This window comes from Callorhinchus milii, unplaced genomic scaffold (assembly GCF_018977255.1).
Source record: "Callorhinchus milii isolate IMCB2004 unplaced genomic scaffold, IMCB_Cmil_1.0 Scaffold4, whole genome shotgun sequence".
NCBI lineage: Eukaryota > Metazoa > Chordata > Chondrichthyes > Chimaeriformes > Callorhinchidae > Callorhinchus > Callorhinchus milii.
Genome location: NW_024704745.1, coordinates 40,427,887 through 40,454,646, shown reverse-complemented (window position 1 = coordinate 40,454,646; position 26,760 = coordinate 40,427,887).

Here is a 26,760-nt window from a genome sequence, read left to right as displayed (position 1 = left end):
GCGGACAGAACGGAGGTGTTCAGCAAATTGGTCACCCAATCTGCGTTTGGTCTCTCCAATGTAGAGACCACATCGTGAGCAGCGAATGCAGTAAACTACATTGGTGATGGTACATGTAAATCGCTGTCTCCCTTCAAAACGGTGTTTGGGCCCTGGACTGGGTACGGGAGGAGGTGAAATGGCAGATATTGCATCTCCTGCACTGTCATGGGAAGATGCCAGTGGGAGGAAGGCAGCTGTTGGTGGTGATGGAGGAATAAACCAGGGAGTCATGGAGGGAACAGTCCCTTTGGTCCCCTCTCTGTTAGCCCTTAAAAGTCTCTCCCATTGTGGTAGGCAGGGCCTTTGACCGTGTCTGCCCTACTTTCAGCACCTCTGTCCTCACCTTCCACCCCACCAGCCTCAACATCCAAAAAATAATTCTCCACTATTTATCATCTGGACTTGGGTATAGCAAGCACTATTTCCATGTTTGCGGATGACACAAAGTTAGGTAGGATAGTAAACAGTGAGAAGGATAGTAGCCAACTGCAGGCAGTCTTAGACAGAATGATAAAATGAGCAGACACATGGCAGATGAGTTTCAATATGGAGAAATGAGAGATAATGCATTTTGATAGAAAGAATGAGGGGAGGCAATATAGGCTGGTAATACAATCTTAAGTGGGGTAAAAGAACAGAGAGACCTGGGGGTGCAGGTAAATGAATCCTTGAAGGTGGCAGGACAGGTAGATAAAGCTGTAAAAGGGCATATGGGATACTAGGCTTTATAGTTAGGGGCATAGAGTACAAGAGTCAGGAGGTTAAGATTAACCTATATAAAACACTGGTTAGACCTCAGTTGGAATACTGCGCCCAGTTCTGGGCACCACACTATAGGAAGGATGTTAAGGCATTGGAAAGGGTGCAGAGGAGATTTACGAGGATGGTACCAGGAATGAGGGACCTGGATTATGAGGAAAGGCTAGAGAGGATAGGATTATTCTCATTGGAGCAGAGAAGGTTACGAGGAGACCTAATAGAGGTCTTCAAAATCATGAGGGGATTTGATAAGAAGCAGAGGGGAGGTGAAAAGAATTTTTTTCACGCAGCGAGTTGTTAGAATCTGAACGCATTGCCTGAAAGGGTGGTCGAGGCCAATTCGATAACTATTTTTAAAAATGCGCTGGACAGGTATTTGAGGAGGATGGGTTTGCAGGGTTATGGGGAAAGGGCTGGGGGAGTGGGATTGACATTAATTGCTCTATTCAAAGAGCCGGCACAAACTCGATGGGCCGAATGGCCTCTTTTTGTGCTGTATGATTCTATGATTCTATGATTATTTCCAGCACCTCCAGCATGATCCAACCACAAAACATATCTTTCCCTCCCTTCTCAGCATTCCGAAGCGACCCTTCCCTCTCCGGTCTGCCTATTTTGTTCTTTAACCTCTTTAACCCAGCATCCCCTTTCCTCTACCCCATTTTCTCCTTTGTCTTCCTTGCCCTGCCACCTCCCTCTCTGTTAGCCCTTTAAACCCTTTCCCTCCCAACATGCCCCAGTTCTGACGAAGATTTGTGGACCCGAACCGTTGACTCACTTTCCTTTCTCCATAGATGCTGCCTGACCTGCTGAGTGTTCCCAGAGAAGTTTATGATGCACATTTGTTCAAATGGAAAGTGATTTGAACATGTTCCACAAGAAACAAAACCCAAGAGATCGCTCATCATTTCTGTGAGTAATGCAGAGTTTCTTTGCTACATTAGGGCCAATAAGATGGACCATTATATTTTTTGCAATCCTGTACATTTCGAAGTTTCCATCTTTTCAACCATAAAATGATTGGTTGAATGTTATGGTGGGAAAGTTCATAATAATAATAATCCTTACATTTGATATAGTGCCTTATCATGTCTTCGAGACATCTCAAAGCATTTCACAGAATATACTGTAAAGTGAACTGACTATATTTTGTGGTGAAATACGGCAAACAATTGTAGACAGCAGTGTCCCACAAACAATCATGGATTGAGTGATTTTTTTAAATTAAATAATCCACTTAATTTAATCCTCATTTTTTTCCCTCCCTCAGAACTGTGCCATTGCAGAGCTTCTCAATTGTTTTGACATAGCTTACATTTTGCTGTAATCACAATAAGCTCTTTGTTATAACATAATTTCCATGCAACAAATATATTTCTGTTTTGTTTTTAACAAAACGTTAAGATCAACATAGCACAAGCTAGGGTCTAATTTACAATATTTCTAATGGGATTCCTAAATAAGAAATCTGAATCACGTAAGTGGGGACTCCTGCTGGTAATCAAAAATAAGTTATGCCAACCTATAGGAACTCCAATCCAACGTGAGCTACTTATCTAAAATGTACAGCAAATAATTTTGCAAAGTGTTTGGGGCTTTCAATTTGGATTTAGCTTAGTAAATCAGGGGATATTGTTCCAACTCAAGCTGAGTTGAGGCAGAGGCCAATGTGAAAGGAGCTTTTTCTGAATCTAACCGTGTGATAATTGAGAGCTCAATGCTGAAAATAGGATGATTTTGCATTCTCCAAAACTGATATCCTTCACCTTGAATAACACATTTATTGAAAATGTGTTTTTTTTATTAAAAATGTAAAATTTTACTGCAAAGAGACATATTAATTAGAAAGCAAGAGATTGTATGCCCTGTATGTCAGTGCATTGAATCGAAGAAGGTGTCAAGCTAAGTTTGTTTCCTTTAATGTCATGAAACAGGATATTCCAGTATTTTCACTGAACCAGTTTTCAACAGTTTGTCTAATCATAAGAAAATAATTATATTTTATAAAAGATGTCCAAGGACAAAAGAAACATTATGACTGAATTGTGCTGGTTAGCGATTATTCCAGTAAGTAATTGTCAGAAGTTATGACTGGCAAAAGTTGTTTCTCCCAATATATTGTTTAATATAGGAACATTTTAACACTAGAATCTTCATCTCTAACACCAGCATAAGGATGGTGCACTGAAAAGCTATTCAGCATCGCTGTGCAGAATTCGGACTTCCTTGTCAAACAACTGTGCCTATAAGGACTCTGCCATAATTTCACTAGTGCTGACAGCATATGCAGAGATGTAGAAACAACGCACAAGATGACAGGACCAGTGTGATCTGTCTCAAGCTCACTAACCTGGATTTTGGAAATACTCTGATTATCTAATCTAGCAATACTTCATGAACAATTGAAATGATAAATAATAAATGAAGTTATTTCAATAATACTGGAATATTCCAATTATTTATATCTGCAGTTACAGTATTTTCAAATCCTAACTAAGAAATTATAATGTAGCTTGGAAAAGTATTGAAGGGTTTTGTCATCTTAAAACAAATGACCTTTATTCAGATTTAATTCACTTCCATTTCTGTGTGACACTTCTGTAGCATTTCTGGAACACAGTAACCCCAGCATCTTGATACTTTCAAAAGGTTCAGTTCAAAAAACAGAGAATTAGAACAGTGTTTGCATAATTCGTATTTTTAATTGTGGAGTCCTAATAGCATATAGCAAGCGAGAGGGCCCGGGTTCGATTCCCGGCAAGTTTCCTTACCCCAGAGGCCTCTGTTTACCTAGCAGTAAGTAGGAACCTGGTTGTTAGTTGATTAGCGGATTGCTTTTCCAGGGGTAATAATCTCTTGAAAAATAAATAATAATTTGGTGACTCAATCCAAGACTGTTTGTTGGACACTGTTGTCTGCAATTGGCTGCCGCGTTTCACCCACAAAATATGCACTTTACAGTATATTCTGGGAAGCACTTTCAGACTTCTCAACAAGGCGCTATATCAAATGCAAGGATTATTATTATTATAATCAATTATCCTCTGTCTAAAGAAATACTTCCTGAAGTTGCCCTAAGTTACCCCTTGTCACAAATTTATTATATTTGTCGAGTTTCAGTTTTAACAAATGCCCTCCAAAGACTGGTTACTTTCAAAGGAGGCTTCCTCTTTCATCTGCAAGGTTTCTCCTCTTGAGTCTATGCTGTGTCCACCGATTTCTCATAGGTTCCAAGTCTAGACTGGTCTGGAACAGACAATTCACAAACCAGGATTTCATTCAAGTCTCTTTCTTAGGAAGGTAAAAATATTAACAGTTTCTCACCATTTGGACATTTTGCAATTACAATATAACAGTTTAAGAAAATTTTCACCTCATTGAGATTACTTATAAATGACTGCATTTCAGCTCCCTGAATTCAAATCATTTAACAAATAATACAATTGATTTTTGAATGTTGATGCCATTTATTTTCTAATTATTGAGGTAATTGTGAGGGTGTTTAGCTAGTGGGTACTGTGCCTGCTATCCTTCTTGAGGATGAAAGAACCATCTGCTTGTTTCCAGACTGACTTCCTCAAAAAAACAACTACCGGTTCCAAATTTCATCCCGTTCCCATGTGGTGTCAACTCATCTATCCCAGTGGATTGCTTGGTTTTCAGCTCTTTAAGCCTATCTAGAATGTTTACCTCACTGATGTTGAACTTCTATTATTTGGTTTGGTGATAACGTTTATCAATTCCCCAGGGAACAAATAAGCAGCAAAGCTGTGTGTAGAGTAGAAGATAAACTATTTTAGTGTGTGAAATGGAGAGAAAGTTAATTTTATAAAGGTTTATTTAGAGAAGGTGAGGTACTGGCTATTGATTTTAATGTGCCTTTTTTATTGCTTTCTCCAGGTCAGCTATTAAATAGTTTACTTTTTGACAGATGTCCCCTAATTCTTTTACAGACTGAACATAAAATCTTTTTTCGAATGCTGTGGACAGGTTTGAAAAAAGCCTTTAATTAGGATCTCCTGGGAAGATGTGGCAAATTCAATAGACCTTGTAAAATAGGTATAAATTAGGAGCACGGCTAATACTGTAATTTGGGGTAACTATTCTGAGATAGTTCAGTATAATTTTTATACACATTTCTAAACACTTACTGGCTCTCAGATATTTAAAGTAGTTTCCTTGGAGTGACTTTGTAGTGCTTTGAGCTGAGACAAAAGTCTATTTTCTAAATGACCTATTTATGTGCACAATAGGATTAAAGATCATCTTGAAGTCAAAAATTACATCTTTTATTGGAACAATGTACACATGGGTTGGAAAAGATAGAATATAGCATCTTGTGCCAGCATGTGTGTCAGGCTGACTCATGCATGGGTTCAAGCCCCATGTCAGAACTCAGAACTCAAAACGTCTCGGCTGACACTCCAATGGGGTGCTCCAATGCATTGTTGGCGGTACTGTCCTTCAAATGAGATATTACACCGAAGTCCTGTTTATCTGTTCAGGTGAATGTTATAGATCCCCTGACACTATTCGGAAAGGAAAGGTAGTTTCTCCCAGTGTCCTGGCCGATAATCCCCCAAATAAAAATGAATCATTCACGTCATGGCTGTTTGTGGAACATTGCTGTGCGAAAATTGGCTGCAGCATTCGCCCACAAAATATAGTTGCTACACTTTGCAGTGAATCCTGTGAATGCTTTGGAATGTCCTCCTGATGTGACAGGAGGTATTCCAAATGTAAGTAATGTTATTACAGCATCATCTTTGAATCCTAGGAAAAATTAAAATGTATCTGTTAGGCACAAGTGAAAATATAGTGTAATAATCCCAACATAACAAGGGTACAAATAGGAGTTAATCACCAAAAATCTTGAATGTATGAAATTCTTCAAAAATTACTTTGACATTTCTGCTTAAACAAAAAATAATTTACCTCATATTTTTTTTCTCGCTTGCCCATTTAATGTTCTGCCATGTGGCGATGGAGCTGTGTACTGGGAAACAAAATCTATTTATAGTTCTGGAAACCTAGAATAATAATCCAGTTCGCAGTATATACTATAACCCACATTATTTATAACAGATTTTTTTTATTGGAGTATTGCTTAAAAATTCAACTTGACTCGGAAGTCATTGTGCCAAAAGATAAATATATAGCTAACCTCTTCATTGAATGTCTTCACTGGTGTCACTTCCTTTGTGGTGTGGAAGGTGCAGAATATTCCAGGCCTAGTATTTCTGACAGATACCAGAATACAAACTGATCATGTTTAACCTTTGTATATAAAAACACAGGATTTGCAGCTAAAACCACACATTGCAACGTATCAAATGGTACTTTCCAATCTGATACAGTGCAGCCTCATGTGCAGTATCTTAGAAATGACTAATTGAATGTGAAACTGTTTTGTGGTGCTTTTGAATACAAACAAATTAGAGGAAAATTCTACAAAATGGGCGAATTGGGAGAAGCTATCAGTACAAATCTAGATCCAGTAGAGAATGATTTCCTGGAAGATTCAAACTTTTTGGATCTCCCAAGGTTAAGGTCAAGAACTGGGAGTCGTGACGTTCTGAAATGATTGCTATGTCCTATATAAAAAGGTCTGGGGAACTATTGACCAGGACACCGAGATATACTCCCTTCTCTTTTCAAATAGTAGCATAGGATCTTTAACTGAACAGGCAGATGGAACAAAACAACAAGATTACATTTGTATTGCGCCTTTCACGTCGGGAGGACTTTCCAAGGTGCTGGACAGTGTACAGTATTTCAGACCCGAGCTGTGGTCAGGGAGGGAGAAGGGAGGGGAAGGGGGGTGACCGATGGCATGGTCGAAGAGGACCTCAGCCATCCTCGAGATGGGGTCCAAAGGCAAACTCGGTGATTGTATATTCCTTTTCTTTACTTTCTAAATGTACAATAATATTGGTTTTGTATTACCAATTTGACTTAGAAGGAAAGTCTGTATCTGAGGCAATTAGTAATGCAAAATGATTCTTCTTCTGACTCTTAGTTTGCTCAAGCTGACTCTGAGTTGGACTACTCATTGCCGCCACGTACAGGAGATCTGATTCAACAGTGGTAAGTGGGAGATCCAGATTTAGTTGGATCATAATCTTCTGCTTCTTCTGCACCTCACAGGAAGTGATGTCAGTCGTGACCCGATGCCCTGAATATCAGCTACTTTTTCATGCTTCTGTGATCCCAGACCATCGCTAGAATGGGATCCTCGGGAAAAATGCAGTGTCACTGCAATGGGATTATGGTGTTAGGATTAAATTGTTCTCATCTCACTTTTTCAAAAGATGTACCAAAATATAATTTACCAAATTACTTTCAGACAGGGATACAGTACTGGAGGTTAATGTAGTGCTTCCAAACCAAAATTTCTTGTGTTGATAGCGATTTTTGGTTTCCAACTGATGTTGTAGATTCATTACCAAATTTGATAAAGAAACTGGAGCAGAGTGGGGAGGTGGGGGGGGTCAGGAAAAAATTGGGAAAGGACTTTTTTTGCTTTCTTTTCACTTTCCAGACCTTCTATCAAGAAATGTCTCAAAAGCCAAACATTAGCTATGATTGTAAAATGGAAAATGCACTGAGACATCGGGATTGTAATTACAGCAAGTGTCAGTCCAATTCCTGTTTGAACTTCAAATCAAATGATTAAGTTCGTTTGCATGGTAAAGATAACAATATTGGAAACAATTTAAAATGATGAAGACTTAATGCAATACTTTAATTAGCTATACTATTTAGAACTCTAATGCACATATAAAAATTAATAAGATGCATTCCAGTAGCAGAGTCCTGAAGTTTCGTGGTTAGAGCACTCGTCTTGCAAGTGAGAGTTCGATTCCCGGTAGCGTGAAACGTTGGGCAAGTTTCCTTAATCCACATGGCTCTGTTTACCTAGTAGTAAATCGGAACCCAGTTGTTAGTCAATTGGCAGATCGTTTTTCTGGGGGTAATAATTCTTCAAAATAAATAAAAATAATTTGGTCACTCAATCCGTGATTGTTTGTGGGACACTGCTGTGAGCAATTGGCTGCTGCGTTTTGCCCATAAAATATACAGTCAATTCATTTTACAGTATATTCTGTGAAGCGCTTTGAGATGTCTCGAAGATGCATTAATCATCTTTAATACATCTGAGCCATAATGCACTACATCAAATACAATGATTTTTTTTAGTGTTTGAATGAAAATCCGACATATCTGGTGATAGATTCTGAAACAAAGAACTGCATATAAACTAACTTACAATTCAATTTCTTGGTTAGATCATTTCACGTTCTATTGCTAGAAATCCTGTTTTTAAAGTTATTAGAGAATGGACCTCATATTGAATGCCATTTCTAAGTTATAGGCTTATCGTATAATCATGTTGAATTTCTGGAACTCCTGATGTAATTGCTTGGGAGACTTCCTCTGCTATACTAAGCAATCTCATTAAAAACTATTTCTTAATCATCTTTAATACATCTGAGCCATGGTGCATTTCAATACTCTCATTACTTCGACTAAAAATTGATTGTGCTGTGTTTCTGCAGATAACTCCACTTAACCCCCCACCTTCTGAATAGGGACAAAGCACATGAATGATGGCACCACTGCTTCAAAGGTTAAAAGTTGTAAGTAGCAAAAATACATTTAGTTTTTATGAAAAGTTTGTGTTGAGGGATAAAGTGAATTACTGAGGAAAGCATATTCGATTGTAATCATTCTGGTGGAAAATTCAATAAGAATTGACTTTAAATATGCAATGGTTAAATAATGTTGACAAATCAATACTGTTTCATGTGAAATTATTTTCATTTGTCATTTTTCTCAGATAAAGTAATTTCCAAAGAAATTAGTCTCATGTGGCTGGAATGATGCCTGGTTAATTTTTTTTATTGATAATTAATGTTCTTTAATTAGTGACAAAGCAATTCCAAATGTATTTTAAGCATTTCTTGTTGGACTGTCGTGCTTTATTACTTAAAATCTAACAATTAGCCTCAATGAATAAACAGCAGATTGTTTCAGCTGCGAATCTGAAATAATCTTATCCTGAATACTTATGAAAGCAAGAAATGAAGCACTAAAAGCATGTGCGGTCTTTTTCCATGATAATAATAATAATAATAATAATCCTTGCATTTGATATAGCGCTTTTCATGTCGGGAGGACGTCCCAAAGCGCTTCACAGAACACACTGCAAAGTGAATTGACTGTACACTTGTGGGCGAATGCGGCAGCCAATTGCGCACAGTACATGCTTTGTGAATCCCAACTTTACAAAGAATGGAAGCTTGCCAGACTTCTCTGTGTGAAGACATCAAACACTCCCAGGTGACTTCATTTACATTGTCTCCAGTATAACTCAACTCTCAGTCATTGCACTACAAGAGGAATTACAACACCAGTAACAACAACTTACATTTATATAACACCCCTCAAGCGGCATAGCATCCCAGAGCGCTTAACAGTGGTGGAGCACGACGCTGAGCCGGGGGGAGGGGCTGACCATAGGCACGGTCGAATAGGAAGATCTTCAGGTGTGACCTAAAGATGGGGAAGGAAGGGGCAAAATGGAAGGATAGAAGGAGTGTTCCAGAGTTTCGTGGCTGTATTCACTAAGGGTGGGTGATCTGAAGGAAGTTGACAAATATATGGGTTGAAATTCCAGCAGATGAAGGTCGAGGGAGTTAACATTAGTTGGTTACGCTGGTTCTTTGGTTCTCAGATATTTCGGGAAGGTGCACATCTCCTCTAGAACTGTCCAGCAAAAGGAAAGTGGTGCAGCCAATCACAGCCTGGTATGGGAGGAGTCCCCTGACTGCGTAGATAAGGAGCTCAACTAACTCTTCACACCTACCAACCATGGACAGAGGAGGAGCTTTCCAAACTTTTAGAGAGACAGGTGTAACAAGACACTGTTGAACTGAAGGATGCAAAAATACTTTAATGGTCCAAGAGTTACAAAAGCTCAAAGTAAAACCTTAGCCTAAATTTCTGGGTCTCTGAGACTGCGTTTTGCCTCATTCAAATATGATTCTGGTCTTGGGAGACCTGTGGGATGATAAATGATCTAAACCTTCAGTCACTGAAACTGCAGGTTTGAAGCATTTGCTGACTTTGGTTCCCAGAGCGCTGACAAGTTTGTATTTAATTCTCAGCTAACCGGAATCCCATTGCTGCTGGTGGAAACATCACTCAATGGGAAGGGTGTGTGCCCGCACTGCGGACAGGAAGATGGTGACAATACCCTCAAGCATTTCGTGCTGAACAGTGTTGCCCACCAGGAAGCTCACAAGGGGTTCCTGGTAACTACAATCTAGTGAGGGCTCAGACCCATGCTTGTTGGATGCAGAACATCTAACTAACTGACTATCCTCCTTGGGAGGGGGAGATAAGCGAGATTTCCTGGAAGCCTGAACTGGCTCCAATGTGACATGTTTGGCAACAGAATGTCAGAATCGAGCCAACCCTCTGTGACGGTCTTGGTAATCCGGTTTCTGAGTCAGGCGGGTCCGCAGTACTCCAGGGCACAGCTCATCAGCAGGACTTGGAAGGGCAGACAAGTCACTGGCGGCAGGGAGTCATCCCAAAGTACACTTGGCTCCTGCCAACCTGCACCTAATATTTTCCGGAATTAAGTAAACAGGATGCGTCCCTCCAGGGAGAGAGTGCGCATTCCATTCCAACAATCTATCTCTGGAATTCCCATGTGTAGATGGGATGTATGGAATTCTCAGTTTGGTTTGGATACTCTTACACATGATGATGGGTTTCCACATATGTTAGGCTGACCCCCAAAATAATTGCTGGTTAATGTTAAACTCACATACAGAAGATGTTAGCTTCAGATTGGGTGAAGCTGTTAGCAATGTGAAGTGGGCCATTTAATGAGGTGGCTGTCTGCAAAATTCTCTGCTCCAACGCAATCAGAACTCAAATTATACAACTGTGCATCGTTATCAGAAAGGATATGAGTTCTGTAGCAATGTGAAATATTACGTGTAAATAGGGTTGCCACCTGTATGTTTTTTACCCTGCCTGGCCGTTTTTTGTACTGCCTTGCTGGTTGCTGGTGAAAACAACAACTTACAGCACCTTTCACATCAGGAGGATGTCCCAAGACGCTGGACAGTCAGGGATTTGGAAAAGATTTAATGTGCCAGTTTTTTTTTGCAGGTATCATACCAAGATGTATGTGTCGCTCTCTTTTCACTCCCCCACCATGCATTGTATGCACTGCCTTTACCTGGTCACCCCCCACTCTCACCACCATTGCAGGTCACGGTTTTGCCAAGTTGGCTGCTGCCTCCCACTTGCCCGCCCCCACCCATGCATTGTTCACTTTACCAAGATGGCTGCCCTTTCCCTCACTGCCATTACACATCACTGTTTTACTAAGATGGCTGCCATCTCCTGCCTCCACCCCAATGCATTGTGCACATTGCCTTCACCAAGATGACCACTCTCTCCCCTTGCCAGCATTACAGGCAATGGTTTTGCCAAGATGATGCATGTGGGGCCTGTCTGGGGAGTCAGTGGCCATTTTTTCTCACATCTTGGAGATGGCAATCCTACGTGTAGAATGATTGCGAATCTGAGGCTATTAATGTCTGACAACCTTCATGTCCCATTCTAGGATTCATGACCTGAAATTTCTCATGCTTGTAGTACCAAGACCATTTACTTAAAATTTAAATTGGTTTGGAATTTTGGAAAACTCATGAATTCAGTCTTAAATTCTAAATAATCCTTGCATTTGATATAGTGCCTTATCACATTGTTGAGACATCTCAGAGCACATCACAGGATATAATGTAAAGTGGATTGACTTTATATTCTGTGGGTTTGGCTATAAAAACTGCTTGTGCTTAGTAGTAATTATTGTGAAATGCTTTTGACATGGTAAGGCGATATACAAAATGCATGTTTTTCTTTTTCATTGAAAGCTGTGAAGCTATGATACTCATAATATACAAAAAAATTCACCCATAAAATATACAGTCAACTCACTTTACAATATATTCTGTGAAGCGCTTTGAGATATCTCGAAGAAGTGATAAGGCGCTATATCAAATGCAAGAATTATTATTACTCGCTCACTAAGATTAAGTGATAGAAGTGTTTGTTAATTATTCTGAAGAAACTCCATACAACTACAGCTAGAGGGATACCTGTAGGTTCTTCCATGCTGGCATGTTGGCAAATCAACCAGTGTCAACTCACCCATTCAATTACATGCACATTCATATTGAATTTAATGACAATAATCTGTCTAGAAATTAGTTGCACAACCTTTATAAATTGGTTTAGCCAGTCGAGTGCTTTGGGAATACTGCATAAAACCAAATGCAACTAACTTAATTTTTATAGACAGGTGCAAATCTATTGTACGAAGTCACAGTGAATCAATTTTCCCTCCTGTTCTTTATAAATGTCACAAGTAGGACAGAAATAACCAATCCAGCATCCAAGAATAAGAGATTGGGAATACTGCAGAAAAACAGCTCTATTATGCTTAAAGGTCAATCACAGATGAGGTTTCTTTCAGCAGAGAAGATGCAGGTATGATTTGAAAAGGCAGGGCAGTACAGTTCTAGAAAATCATGTAGAGTGTTGGAGGGTGGCAGGTTAGAAATCTCAGGTAATTTTACAGGTTCCAGCAGCCGAAAGCCCTCTTTTTATTCATAGAACTTTATAAACTCTATATCCTCATAGCTACTAGTAAAAATATTTCCTCACCAATGACAAACAGAACAAACCTGAATCCTCTTCAGCCACTGCCTTTCAAATAAGATCAAAGTTGAGCAATTCAGGTCAATACCCTGGCTATTACCTGTTCCTCTTGGGTTCTTCTTCCTTGGCTCCTGTTGTCACATCGACCAGTCCTGCTCATGAAGGGATTTCTACACAGAGAGTACAGCTTGTACTTTAGTCGGTACTGTTATAACACTTATTATGTCTATAGTAGTTTGAATCTGGACGACAAACCTATTTATTGCTGGATTTGAAATTTGAAATTACATGTGAGCTTTTGTTCCTACAATTCCTTATGTTAATTGCAATTAAAATTGGTTCTTAATAATGACACATTAAATTTCATCACTGGTGTACAGAGCAAAGTGTGAACTTGGGATTGGCATTAATTAAACCTGTTTGTTTACACCTTACAAAGTGCACCCATGTTGTTAAACCCACACAATCACTAACACCAATGCCTCTAACAAGCCAATGAATTTTTGAGATAATGGCATATAATTCACATGTAAATCAGCTATATCACATTGCATTATAATACAGTGCTGCCCACTTATCTCGAATCTGTTTATATCGATATCCCACATATTTTGACAACAAATTTCAAATTTTTCAAGACCCTAACAGCATTGTGTTATTATAATAATAATAATATAATAATCCTTGCATTTGATATAGCGCTTTTCACGTTGGGAGGACATCCCAAAGCGCTTCACAGAACACACTGTAAAGTGAATTGACTGTATATTTGTGGGCGAACAACCCCAACCTGCTTATGTCGTCAAAATTTGCTGAGTACTTGCAATGTCCAGATAAATGGGTAGGACTGTATACCCAATTCAGAGCAAATAAACATCTCTGGGTGTCAGCATGGCACTCTCGCTGCTGAGTCAGCAGGTTGTGGGTTCATGCTCCACTTCAGAACTTTTAATTCGCCATCAGAGCTGACACTCCATTACAATGCTGCGAAAGTGCTCTCCCAACACTGGAGGTGTCGTCCTTTGGGTGAAATGTTGAACCAAGTTCCATCTGCCTGTTCAGGTGGTTGTTAAATACCTAATGGCACAAATTAAAAAGAGAATGGAGTTTCTCACGGTGTCCTGGCCAACAAACCTCCATGTAGGACATTGTTAGTCCCAAATTGGATAGTCACCTACCAAATACAAAGTCACTACACTTTGCAGTAAATCCTGTGAACACTTTGACATAAAAGGTGCTATGTCAACTGCAAGGATTGTTATTATTACCCATCAGCATATTGCATTATGTCTGATTATATATCAAGCACTACTTCACAGGGGGGAGAAGGTCACCAAAGGCAAATAATGCTGCGCAGGCTGCAATAGTGCTAAATAAGTTTTCTGCATCAGTCTTTACCAAGGAGTAGACAGGTAACCTATCTGATCTGGAAAGAGAACACAAGGATGCCGCAGAGCAACACTATTCATATCACTACCAGCATGTTGCGAAACAGCTGTGTGATCTTAAAGTAAATAAATCTCAAGGGCCAGATAAATTGCACCTGAGGAGCCTTAAGGAACTAAGGGAGGAAGTCACAGAAATGCTGGGACAAATCTTTAAAAAAATCACTGAATACTGGAGAGGTGCTGGGGGACTGGATCAGATGCTACTCCTATTCTAAGAAAGGTAACAAAAGTGACCCAGGAAACTACAGACCAGTAAATTTGACTGACGTCCATTGTGGGTAAAATTATGGAGACTCTTATTAAGGCTAAAATCATGGAGTGTTTGGACAGAAACAAAATCATAAATATTAGCCAATGTGAAGGGAAAGTCTTGCCAATCTAATTTACTGGTTTTATTTGACGGTGTGAGAGAGCTTGATAAGGGTAGGGCTTTGGATGCTGTATATCTGGATTTCAGTAAGGCATTTGATACAGTTCCTCTTGAGAGGCTGGTACTGAAAGTAAAGAAAGCAGAAATCAGTGGAAGTATATTACAATCAATATGCAGTTGGATGACCAGAAGAACCCAGAGGGTGGTGGTACAGGGAATGTCATCAGACTGGGAAAATGTTACCAGTGGAGTTCCACGAGGGTCTGTTTTGGGACCTCTTTTGTTTAATATTTTTATAAATGATCTGGAACTAGGAATTGCAAGCACAGTGGCTAAGTTTGCAGATGACACCAAGTTAATGAAGGTGGTAGATTGCGAAGCTGAACAAGATAGGTTACAGGAGGATTTGAACATACTTGGGAATTGGGCAAATCGGTGGTAGATGAAATTCTATGTGGAGAAATGTAAAGTACTTCACATGGGGACAAAAAATCCTGGAAGGGACTATTATTTGAACGGAAGGAAAATAATATGTATGGAAAATGAAAAGGACCTGAGGATCCTGATTGGCAATAAATTGAAACTCTCCCAACAATGTTCTGTGTCAGTGAGTAAAGCGAACTAGATGTTGGGATGTATCGAAAGATCAATAGCAAGCCAAAATAGTGGGGTAATCCTGGCACTGTATAAATCATTGGTGAGACCGTACGTAAGAGTACTGTCTATAGTTCTGGTCGCCACAGTTCAAAAAGTACATGGCAGAAATCGAGAAGACATTGAGTAGGGCAACCAAAATGATTGAGGGAGTTGAAGGACTGGCCTATGAGGACCGACTAAGTAAATTGGGCATGTTCATGCTTGAAAAGAGAAGATTGAGAAGTGACATGATTGCTCTCTTTAAGATTCTAAAGGGGCAAGACAATATAGATCATGACAGTCTGTTTCAACTTGTCCAGAATAGTAAAACCAGAGGACATGGCCTGTGATTGAAGTGGGGCAAATTTAGAATGAATCTACACAAACACCATTTCAGTGAGCGAATAGTGAACCTGTGGAACAGTCTCCCTCGGGGGATGGTTGAAGCAGGAAGTGTTGATTCTTTCAAACACAGATTAGACAGTTTTCTTTTAGGAAATAACATTATGGGATATAGTACATAGGTAGTTCGGGACATATGTGCATGCGACCGCCTGGAAGGTGGAAGGCAAACTCGATGGACCTTGGGCATTTTTATCTTGGATTTCTTATGTTCTTATGTAAAGGCTTATTTTGAATGCGCCAAGGCAATGGGGTGCCAGAATGGAGTTCAAGAAAGCGGGGATAGAATGGCTGAAGACTCGCCTACTAATGGAGTTAAACATTATCAAAAGGCAATGTGACCAAAACCTTCACTTCCCCTTCCCTGACCTACCCACTGTTTGCACTGATAGCCTTGCTGCCTGCTCATTCTGAGCTGCATTGTGCTGCAGGATTATCCTCATGTATGTGATTGGTGCCTGAACTTTACTGAACTTGGGCCGCACTTAGGGCTGCTCAAAGGAAAATTATCACACATCCGTCGTCCTATCAATCATTGGATTTACTGCTCGACTTCAGTCAAAATGCCCAACAGGATGAAAGTTCCTTTAGTATCTCTAATGTCATAATATTATAGAAATTCCAGCATAGTAAGAAGTTATTTGGCCATGTTGGTGTGATTGGCCTCACTGGAACTGCACACCCTTATCCCAAATCCATTCTGTTTCTCCATATCTGATTAATGAGTAATCTGAGGAAGGTAATAATAATAATAATAACAATAACAACAATGATAATAATCAATCATTGCATTTGATACAGTACCTTATGATGTCATCAATGTCTCAAAGTGCTTTACAGGATGTTTACTTTGTCGAGCGCTGTGTCTGTGCTGTGGACTGGAGGGGCTTGAGTAGGGAGTGGAGGGAGAATTGGTTGGTAAATGTTAAGTAAACAAAGGGGATTATGGTATATTGTACACTCTATGTAGACAGTTTTTTAATGTGGGCTAAGCAAAACTGCTCTTTGGAGTGTACAGGGACACATTCATTAAAGTTAGTGATTGGAGCAGAATGACTCTGAACCCATCTCAAATAATCTGCTACACTGAATACAAGGAGTACAATAACTTGCTAAACCGTCCCCAGTGGTTAACTACTTAACTATCTTTCATAATGTCTTGGGTATCTTGCATATGGCCCAGAGATTTGTAATATCAATTGTACACAGATAATATTTGCCATATCTGAGATCTGTGTCCTGGAAGCTTGTTAGCTGTGGTACTTGTTAGTTGTAGTGAGAGAAGTTTGTTAGAATAATTGACAGTGTGGCCCTCTGGCTTTCATAAGGCTATATCCTGCAAACTCCCTGCATGACGCTCTCTCTGTGTTTTGTCAGCAATCATTATTCCCAGTGAATGACACCATGCAATGCTAAGTGATACGACAGGTCATGTGAAGTGGATAGTGTATGCACCAGATTTTTTACTTTTTTGATGTATTTCAGGTTTGTGGTAAACTCACATCTATCAGAATTCACCGTCTTTAAATATGGCAACTCTGTATCTCTGATCATTTTATACAGTATTCTATGTAGACACTGTATACTATGTAGACAGTATTCTATATTGACAGTCAAATTTGTACTAATTTATCAGTGTAATTATTCTCCCTGACATTATATCAGGCACTGCATCCTTCATGGAGGAAGTTTATAGCTGGAAATCAGAAATACAATAGATGAAAGGTTTACTGTTTGGTGGGAATAAAAGTGTGTTTTTCTCTCTCCCTATTCTGAGGCAGATATTTAGAATAGGTCTTGAAGGAATCAGTGGCTTGTTAAAAGGGCTTGTGTGCAAATCAAGAATACAAATTTGCTTGGTTTCAACAAAACACTGATTTGTTAAAGGAACAGGAGTGACTAATGACAACTCTTTGCCAGTTACCTGGAAGTACATCACATTTACACTCAAGAATTTCAATAACCAGAAATGGATTGCACTGGAGCAGAATTTGTGCCTCCTGTTACACCAATTGTCGCATATTAGATAAAATGTGCCCTTAGAGTAGAATATTTCCATTTTTAGCAAACATCAAATAGCCTGAAATTCCACCTAGTCTTAACCTGTAAGATTGTTTTATCTTAAAATTTAAGATGCCACAGAATTCTAATAATAATAACAATCCTTGCATTTGATATAGTGCTTTTCCCATCTTCTAGACATCTCAAAGCGCTTCACAGAATATACTGTAAAGTGAATTAACTGTATATTTGTGGGAGAAATGTGGCAGCCAATTGAGCACAGCAATATCCCACAAACAGTCGTGGATTGAGTGACCAAATTATTATTGTTTTTCTTTAAGGATTATTATCCCCGGAAAAGCGATTCCCCAATTGACTAACAACCAGGTTCCTACTTACTGCTAGATAAACAGAGGCATGTGGAGTAAGGAAACTTGCCCAACATTTTGCCCTGCTGGCAATCGAACCCAAGTCTCTCACTTGCAAGGCGAGTGCTCTAACCACTGAGCTACAGGACTCCACGAAAGTGAGTTTTCCGCGATTCTTCCTCACTTAGACTGGATTTAAAATTTTCCATATTCTGCATCCGCTTAAATTTTAAAACAAAATGGCCTTGCAGGCTAATACTTTGGAACTTTAAAGTGCCTATATTTAGTAACAAAATATCTTACTTATTGCTTTCTTTGTAGTTTCTACATTCATTTGTTTTTTACTTGAAGATGAGTAATCCCAGCAAGTTGTCAAAGCTGTCCCAGCTCTTGCATCAGGAAAATAGGATCAGGAGGAGGCCTTTCAGCCCATCAGACCAGGCCTCCACCACACACACTCATTTTAGCCTTTTTACCAGCTGAAAACAGGACTGAAAAAATACCAATGAGTTTTGCCAACATAACTCGAATCAATACTTCTTCAAACTATCTGAATTTGCAAATCAGATATTTCAGTGAACATAAAGATTTAGTTTGGGAATATTGCATTTTAGTTTCCTCTTTCATTTGCATAAATCCTGTAATTGAATATCTCCTGTTTTAGAGGAATGAGTTATGAACTATGATTAGACAAGCTAGGGTACTTCAGTCTTGAGAGAAAATGCTCAAAAGGGACTTGACAGAGGTGTAAACATGTTAAATGGGATTGAAAAAGTAACCCAGATAAATACTTTAGGATGCACCAAGTCAATAGAGCAAGAAGACATAGGTTTAGAGTTATATTGGGCAATTTCACGACAGATACCAGGAAGTTCTTCTTTACCCAGGGGGAAATTAACAACTGAGTAGGCTGCCAAGAAAGGTGGCAGAGGCCAGGACGTTGGATTCATTTAAAAAGCAGCTTGATGTATTGATTGGGAAGGGTCGGTAGAGTGGGTGTTCTGGAGGGATTAGAATCAGTGTGCTGTAGGGACTTCATCATTTAAACAAATCTTGTGATCTTGTGAGCTCCAAGTTTGAAGAGAATTATAAGTTGGTCTGCTTCGCTATATGGCTGGGAACAAAGCAGCTTCTCTCCCAGGCGTATAAACACTGCATTACAAGTAACTGTGTGTGAGTAGGAGATGCTAATGTCAGATCATCCTTAGGAAAGTGATTATGGGTGATGATAACAACACCACTCATATCCCTGGCATCCTTGTAATCTTGTTGCGCACTCCCTTACTCATTTGCCTGCACCATCTGCAAATGCTGTTGGTCTCTACCAGGCCAACAGCAAAGCCTCAAAATCTTCCTATGTTAAGCAGAATGCAAGAGACAACAAAATATTCACAGATTTTCTTCAGCTAAATTGTGATTCCCCAGGAAATCCAAACACCTTAGTCTGACTTTTAAAACATAAATGTGTGTGAAAATGTGGGCCCTGACTATCCTTCTGGCAATGAGAACCTCCCTTGTTGGATTTGTGGATCTGTAACTGTAGCACACTACTATATACTGTGAAAGTATTCCACTGTACAACTGCCCTACAATACCACTATAATATATACCTTACCATTTTCTTACTGTATTTCTGTATTTTGTAGTACTGCATTACTGTGAAAACTATATAAAACCGTACAACTGTACTACTGTATTGCTATAACTGTATTGATATAAAACTGTACTGCCTGTACTACTGTATTGTTGTAAAATTATACAGCTGTAGTAATGAATCACAGCTTCAAAAATTAGCATCTGTCAAGTGAGGAAAAATTACTGGCATTATTCAACAGATCACATTCACTGGAACTGAGCAACCTTCCACTGCTCAATTCTCATTCCATAAATCTGCCTAGCCGAGTCCTGAATTGTCAAAGATGTAAGATTTGTGAGCTTAATTGACAAACACAAATGGATTACATTGTTGGTTTAGTGTAACAGGCCTGGAACTGAAAGCTTTTCTATTAAGGTGAAAGTAGTTATGGGGAAGTATTTTAACAACAAAAGAAAGCATGGAATGAGGGAAGGATAACAACAACAACATCAGCAACTTGGATTTTTGTATAACGCCCTCCACGCTGGACAGCGTCTCGGAGCGCTTCACAGTAACGGATCCCGGGGCCAAGCCAGGGGAGGGGGAGGAAAGTGACCAAAGGTGCGGTCGAAAAGAAAGGTCTTCAGCCGATACCTGAAAATAGGAAGAGAGGGAGCTAGGCGAAGGGAGTGAGGAAGGGAGTTCCAGAGCCTTGGGGCTGAAGGTACGGCCTCCGATGGTGGAGCGGAGGATTCGGGGGATAAGGAGGAGGCCAGATCCGGTGGAGCGAAGGCAATAGGCGCTGTTGTGAGGAGAGAAGAGGTCAGAGAGGTAGGGGTCTGCAGAGGAGTGGAGGGATTTGAAGACAGTGCCGTCTGGCAAGGACTGGGGTTATCGGGGAGCGAAGTTTGGTGCGGGTGAAAATGGGGGCGGCAGAGTTTTGGATGATCTAGATTTTGTGAATAGTAGTGGAGGGGAGACCGGCGAGGAGGGCATTTGAATAGTCCAGCCGAGAGGTGACAAAGGCATGGACCAGGATTTCAGCGGCTTTTGGAGTGAGGTATTGGCGGAGACGGGTGATGCGTCGGAGGTGGAAGAAAGTGGTGCTGGTGAGGGACCAGATATGTGGAAGGAAGGATAATTGGGTGTCGAACCGTACGCCTAGTTTGCGTACGGGTTCGGAGAGGTTTAGGGGGAGGTCGGTAGGTGGAGGAGATGAGAACCATGTGATTTTAGACGTTGATGGGAGCCAAAGAGTATGGCATCCATCTTGTCAACATTCAGCTGCAGGAAATTTGCGCTCATCCAGCTCTTGAGGTCTGACAGGCAGGCTGACAGAATATCAGGGGACTGGGGGTCGTAATGTGAGGTGGAAAAATAGTTGGGTGTTGTCCGCATACATGTGGAAGTGTACCCCATGTCTGCGGATGACATCCCCAAGAAGGAGCATATAGATCAGAAAGAGGAGTGGTCCAAGGATGAATCCTTGGGTACCCCGCAGGAACCGGGTGAGAGACCAAAGGACATTTGGTCTATTATGTCCACTAATTCTCCCTTAGTGTGTAACATGAATTTTCATAATAATCCTTGTATTTTATACAGGCTAATAACGTTGAAGCATCTTAAAGCCCTTGACAGGTAATTGGTATCAAAGTGTAGTGATTGTGTAGCTGTAGGAAAATGTGAAAGCCAATTTGTGCATAGCAAGACCCCACAAATTACTTATCTGGATGATTATTGGCCATGAACAAGGCTGGATATCGGAAAGCAATCAATGGTCATGTAACCACAATGCTCATGGAAGTCCTGTAGCTCAGTGGTTAGAGTATTTGCCTCTCAAGCGAGAGACCTGGGTTCAATTCCTGGTAGGGAGAAACCTTGGGCAAGTTTCCTTACTCCACATGCCTAATAATAATCCCTCAAGAAAAAAAACAATAATAATTGGTCACTTCAATCCACGACTGTTTGTGGGACACTGCTGTGTGCAGTTGGCTGCGTTTCATCCACAAATATACAGTCAATTCACTTTAGTTTATTCTGTGAAGCACTTTTAGACATCTAGAAGACATGAAAAGTGCTATATCAAATGCAAGGATTATTATTATTATTATTATAACCATGTCCTAGCAAGAGGAGGCAAAACTAGGAGCAGAGAGACATACACCAGTGGGGAGAACGTTAGAAAAATAATTGGACATGATACTAGTAAAAACTAGCCATTTTTACGAAGTCTTTCCCAGTGGAGCTGCAACGAAGCTGAAATTCTAGACTTTTACATAAGCAAAGGAATAGCTAATTTTCGTAAATTTCCTACCAAACTGTGCAAAAATAGAAAATACAGTGCGTCGAATAACTGTGTACAGTGTAAAACGTGCTGACATATGGAATATATGTGACATGCATTGATAGCAGATCAGAAAGGATTTAGGGATCGGGGAACCTGATTGCGATCGGGGTTCACAGGACTCACAATAATTCACAGGACTCTAAAAGTAACAGTACAAATGGATAAAGCCATGAAGAATGCAAGTAAAGAATGCAAATACAAATTATTTAGCTGTTGATGCTGACAATTAGTAATCGGTGAGAAAACTGTGTATGAATATGAGACTGAGCCAAGTCATTGCCCTTATAAAATTGGAGAACAGTATGCACCAAACTTTAACTCACTGCAAACAACCTGAGATGAAGAGGTAATGCTTTTGCCGCACAAAACAATATAGAATGCACCAGATGGCACTCGCAGAGCATCAGAGAGACCATATGTTGATCAGCAGGAAACAGCACAGTTCCTTTTTGGAAGTGTACAGTCAGTTACTGGAGCAGACATGAGCTCTTGGAAGAGGCTCCTTTGTACTGAACATAATGGAAATGATAAAATAAACAAGATACATAAATATCTATGCAATAAAAGCATGACATTTTGTTTCGTATTTGCAATTATCTGTATTGATTTGTCAGCCTAGCTCAGTGGTAGCACGCTTGCCTCTGAGTCCAAAAGTTGTAGGTTCAAGCCATAAGTTGGGTCTTGGAATCATACAGTCTAAGCTGACACTACAATGCAGAGCTGGGGGTGGTGGGCGTGGGTGAAGGGGGGTTCTCCTGGTGTCCTGGCCAACACGCCCCAAATAAAATTGGTCACTTGCTCCTTGGCTGTTTGTGAAAGATTGCTGTGCACAACTAGCTGCCCCATTTTGCCCACAAAATACACAATCAATCGACTTTACAGTATATCCTGTGAAGTACTTTGAAACTCAACAATGTGTTAAGGCAATGAAAGGATTATTATCATTATTGCAACAACAACTTGCATGTATATAGTGCCCTTCGCGTGGGGTAACATCCCAGAGCGCTTCGACATTACTACATTAAAACTGGGAGAAATACCTGAAAGAAACACAAAAGCTTCTCAGAAGCCCATGTTGTAGCTGATATTCAAGAAGGGTATTTGAGTTGTTGATACAACTCCGGCCTGCTCCATGTCCCCGCCCAGCCCACCCCACATCGGCAGCCTTGCGTTTAACCTCTCTGTCCCCAACCTTTGGAACTTCATCCCATAGTCCCTTCACCTTGCTCCCTCCCTTGCCTCCTTCAAGGCATGTCTCAAGATCCTCCTCATTCAACTGCACCTTCAGTCCCACCTACCCCTAGCCTCCTTGCTCTCCACCCCTCCTGATCCCAACTTCCTGCTCGAGTCAAAATCCTTGACTGTCCAGGAACTTGGGACATCCTCCTGACATGAAAGACAGTATACAAATGTCATTTGTTGTTGTTGTTGATATGCTCAGGAAACCAATAGAGCATTGAACTAAAACTACACACATCAAAATATCCCACTCTTCTCCTGAATAGCTGAGCCAAATTGGGGAGGAAGGGGTCATTTCACGAGTATCACTGTCCTTTGTATGTGGTATTGCAGAGGATTGCAATGGTAAAAAGTTGTAATAAACTAATGGCTTATTCCCGTTTCTATCTTCTCCTTCTATGGTTGACTTTTCACAAGTAAGAATGTTTCTGTGTTGAGCAATGCAAGGAATGAGTGAAGCAGCACTGCTTTAACTGTGTGCTCCTTGTCTGGTGCTGATGCTGTTTAGAACTCTTACTGTATAACTCATTAAGGAATGTTAATTATCTCTTGTTAGCAGGTTGTCCAAAGTGGGAGAAAAATTCCTGTTATGAACAATAGGGCAGGAAGATCTGTTGACATGCATTAGGATATCATTCTCAACCACTGGTGCATTTCTGGAACGGCTCAGGAGTGTGGGAGGAATTTAAACCAAATTCAGTCAGTTAGAAATATCTGGGTGATTTGTGATAATGTTCTCCTCCATGTTATCCCTTTCTCCTAAGATGACAATGTCCATGTTTGTTTATTTTACACACACCAAAGAAAATATTGAATCTTTCTAGTTTTCTGTTTCTGCAAAAATGAAGTTGTCAGTGAGTTTCTAGGGATAGTGCCTGCCTCTTCTTACAACCAGGCCTTGGACAATCCCACTGCAACAGTGCTGGGGGAAGTTAGGGTCCCTGAAAATTGAGATTGCCCAAACTGAAAATTAACTGGAATACTTAATAATCAAATAAAGACTTGAGAGCATCTGTACATTTTTTTCAATTCACTTTTTTGCACTTCATTGGTGTAGGATATTCATGCAGGTTACCCTTTTCACTTTACCTTTCGTCGCTGTCTTATTTGTCTCCGTGACGTGGCAACTGGAGACTAGGGAGTGGTATGTGAAGATATCTGACCTGCTCCCAGGCTCCAATCATGCTCTGGTTATTAGGATGTGCCAGAGACCACCCAGGCAGAACTCTATATTCTCCTCACTCTTCACTGCTGAACGTGATTTTCATTGGAAATTGAGGAGAGCAGGACTCAAACTGTTGTTGGTCTCTGTCATCGACATGTTAATTTTCACAAATTCTATTTATTTATTGGGGTGTTCTTTTCATTCTTTAGGCAATTTGCATGTGTCATGCCTTATCACAGGCTTCATCTTCTGATCTATGCTTCAAAGTTGGTGTGGTTTACATATGAAAAACGTTTAGTAAACCACACCAACTTTGAAGCAGTTGAATGTGCTACACAAACAAGTAGCACATTAAAATTGCATTGCAGACTAGCATGGCATTCTACTTCACACTTTACTTTGACTGTAAAAATGTAGGAATAAATCTATCAAGTTAATAAAGGCAACTGTACTTTACAATGTTTTGTTCACTTGTATTTATAATCCTTAGTCCAAGAATGCCATTGAAAAATATTGAGATGTTGCTATCCTGGTAAATTGTAGAACTGTAATTGACAACTGCAATCTTGATATATCCCTGCCCTCTGAATCCAGATGCTAGAATGCAACTCTGGAGATTATTCTGCCTCCATATCGGAAAATATCTAATTTCTGCTCAGAGTCTCCTCTGAGCCAATGCCTCAGTCTGTGGAGGATTCAGATTTGAATCCTCCTAATGCTTGGTTTTCCAATATGCTGCATCACTTAACTCTCTGCCACTGGAGAATTTTTAAAAAATCCATACAAACACTTACTCAGCACATATACCTTCTAGCAATCAGTACAGGCGGTAACTTAATGACAAAGTATAAATCAATGCACCTTTGTTTTCTCTAGACTGGTGGATGGCAGAAAGTTCAATATAAAAAGACAAATAGAAAAGATGATTACTGTAGAAGGACTTTTAAGTTTAACACTTTAATACTGGGAGCAATTTATAAGAATGTGGGAGTAAAAATCTGATCTAGCTGAACAAGTCATGCGCAAGAGTGGACAATTCTACGTATCTTCAGCTAGATAAAACATATAAGAGCATGGTGTTAAAGAGGCACTGTCACCAAGATATAGTGTTGGGCAAATGTGTTTTTTGGGGAAGTGTAGATTAAGGGTGAGATATCTTAGTAGTCAGTGAAGATAGTCAGTGAATTGATTTGTCAACAGTATTGATGTCTTACAAAAGGCCATTAAGTGTCTTTGTGTTGCAAATTCAGTGTTGGCCAAGGATGATACTTCAGGAAGTATATTGCCAGTTTTGACTTGTTACTTGTTACTGAAATGGTTGAAATGGTTTGCATTGTATTGTGGTTGTGAATTTGGGATAACTAAAGCCTCTATGTGTTTATACCTCTGTACTTTTTCAGTGCTGGACCCCTGCAGATGGAAAGATTGAATGAAGTCTGAGAACACAGAGCCATTTCAAAAGATAATAATAATAATCCTTGTCACTGGCAACAAGTGCTACTCTATGCAAAGGGTATTCCTTGGAATTGGAAGTGAAGCAGTGGTGAGGAGGCTGAGCCTATAACTGACCTGTGCCATCTTCAACAGGAAAAGAGTTAAAGCTGCAGAGTTCCTCAGTTCTGAGAGCTCTCACACAAGTGCCAACTCTTCTTAATCTCCACACTGTGAGCTGCTTTTAGGCACCAACATGTTTGAAGTCAATTAAATCATATTGTCTCCCTTCATCACCAAAGTGACTGAAGCTCTATACATAGACACTTGTTATATGAAGGACGCTCATTAAATTTATGTCATTTGAAACCAACAATAACAACTTCAAAAGGATCATCAATTCTTCCATGGAGCTGGAACCCCATGGTACAGGTATACTAGTCTGTACCACAGAGCACTTTGTGAAACAACAAGAAATCCAGCACTATATTTCAATAGGAAAGAGTCCTACTCCTGAAATAGACAGGTTGTTACTGATTACAGGGGAAGTCAGTATGCAATCAGTAAGCTACTTTTTCGAAGAGATAGGTACATTGTTTATTCTGAGGGTATCCATAGACCCAGATTTATTTAAAGATGAAAGAATGGTTCGTGGGAGATATGTTGTTATATTGTGGCCCAGGAGGGCGTTTTGCAGTAAACCGCATGGAAGAATGCAATCATCAGTTTCACAGAATAGGAAGGAATACGCTCTCACAGCACTACGGTTTAGTGGAACCAGGGGAGACTGGTACAAGAGCCACTAGCAGAAGGACGGCCATAGTAGGTAGAGGGAACGTATTATGACAAACTATTATAAACCTTATTTTCATAAAAGAGTCATATGGGCATATTTATTTCAGTGCAGATATTAGATATTTGATATTTGATATTTGATATTTGATATTTGTGGAGTCCTGTAGCTCAGTGGTTAGAGCACTCGCTCTGCAAGCGAGAGACCTGAGAGACCTGAGTTCAATCCCCGGGGGGTCAGGGCGAAACCTTGGGCAAGTTTCCTTACTCCACACAGAGCCTAATAATAATCCCTCCAAAAAAAAAAAACAATAATAAATTGGTCATTTTCAATCTACGACTGTTTGTGGGACATTGCTGTGCGCAATTGGCTGCCGCGTTCGCCCACAAATATACAGTCAATTCACTTTACAGTGTGTTCTGTGAAGCGCTTTGGGAC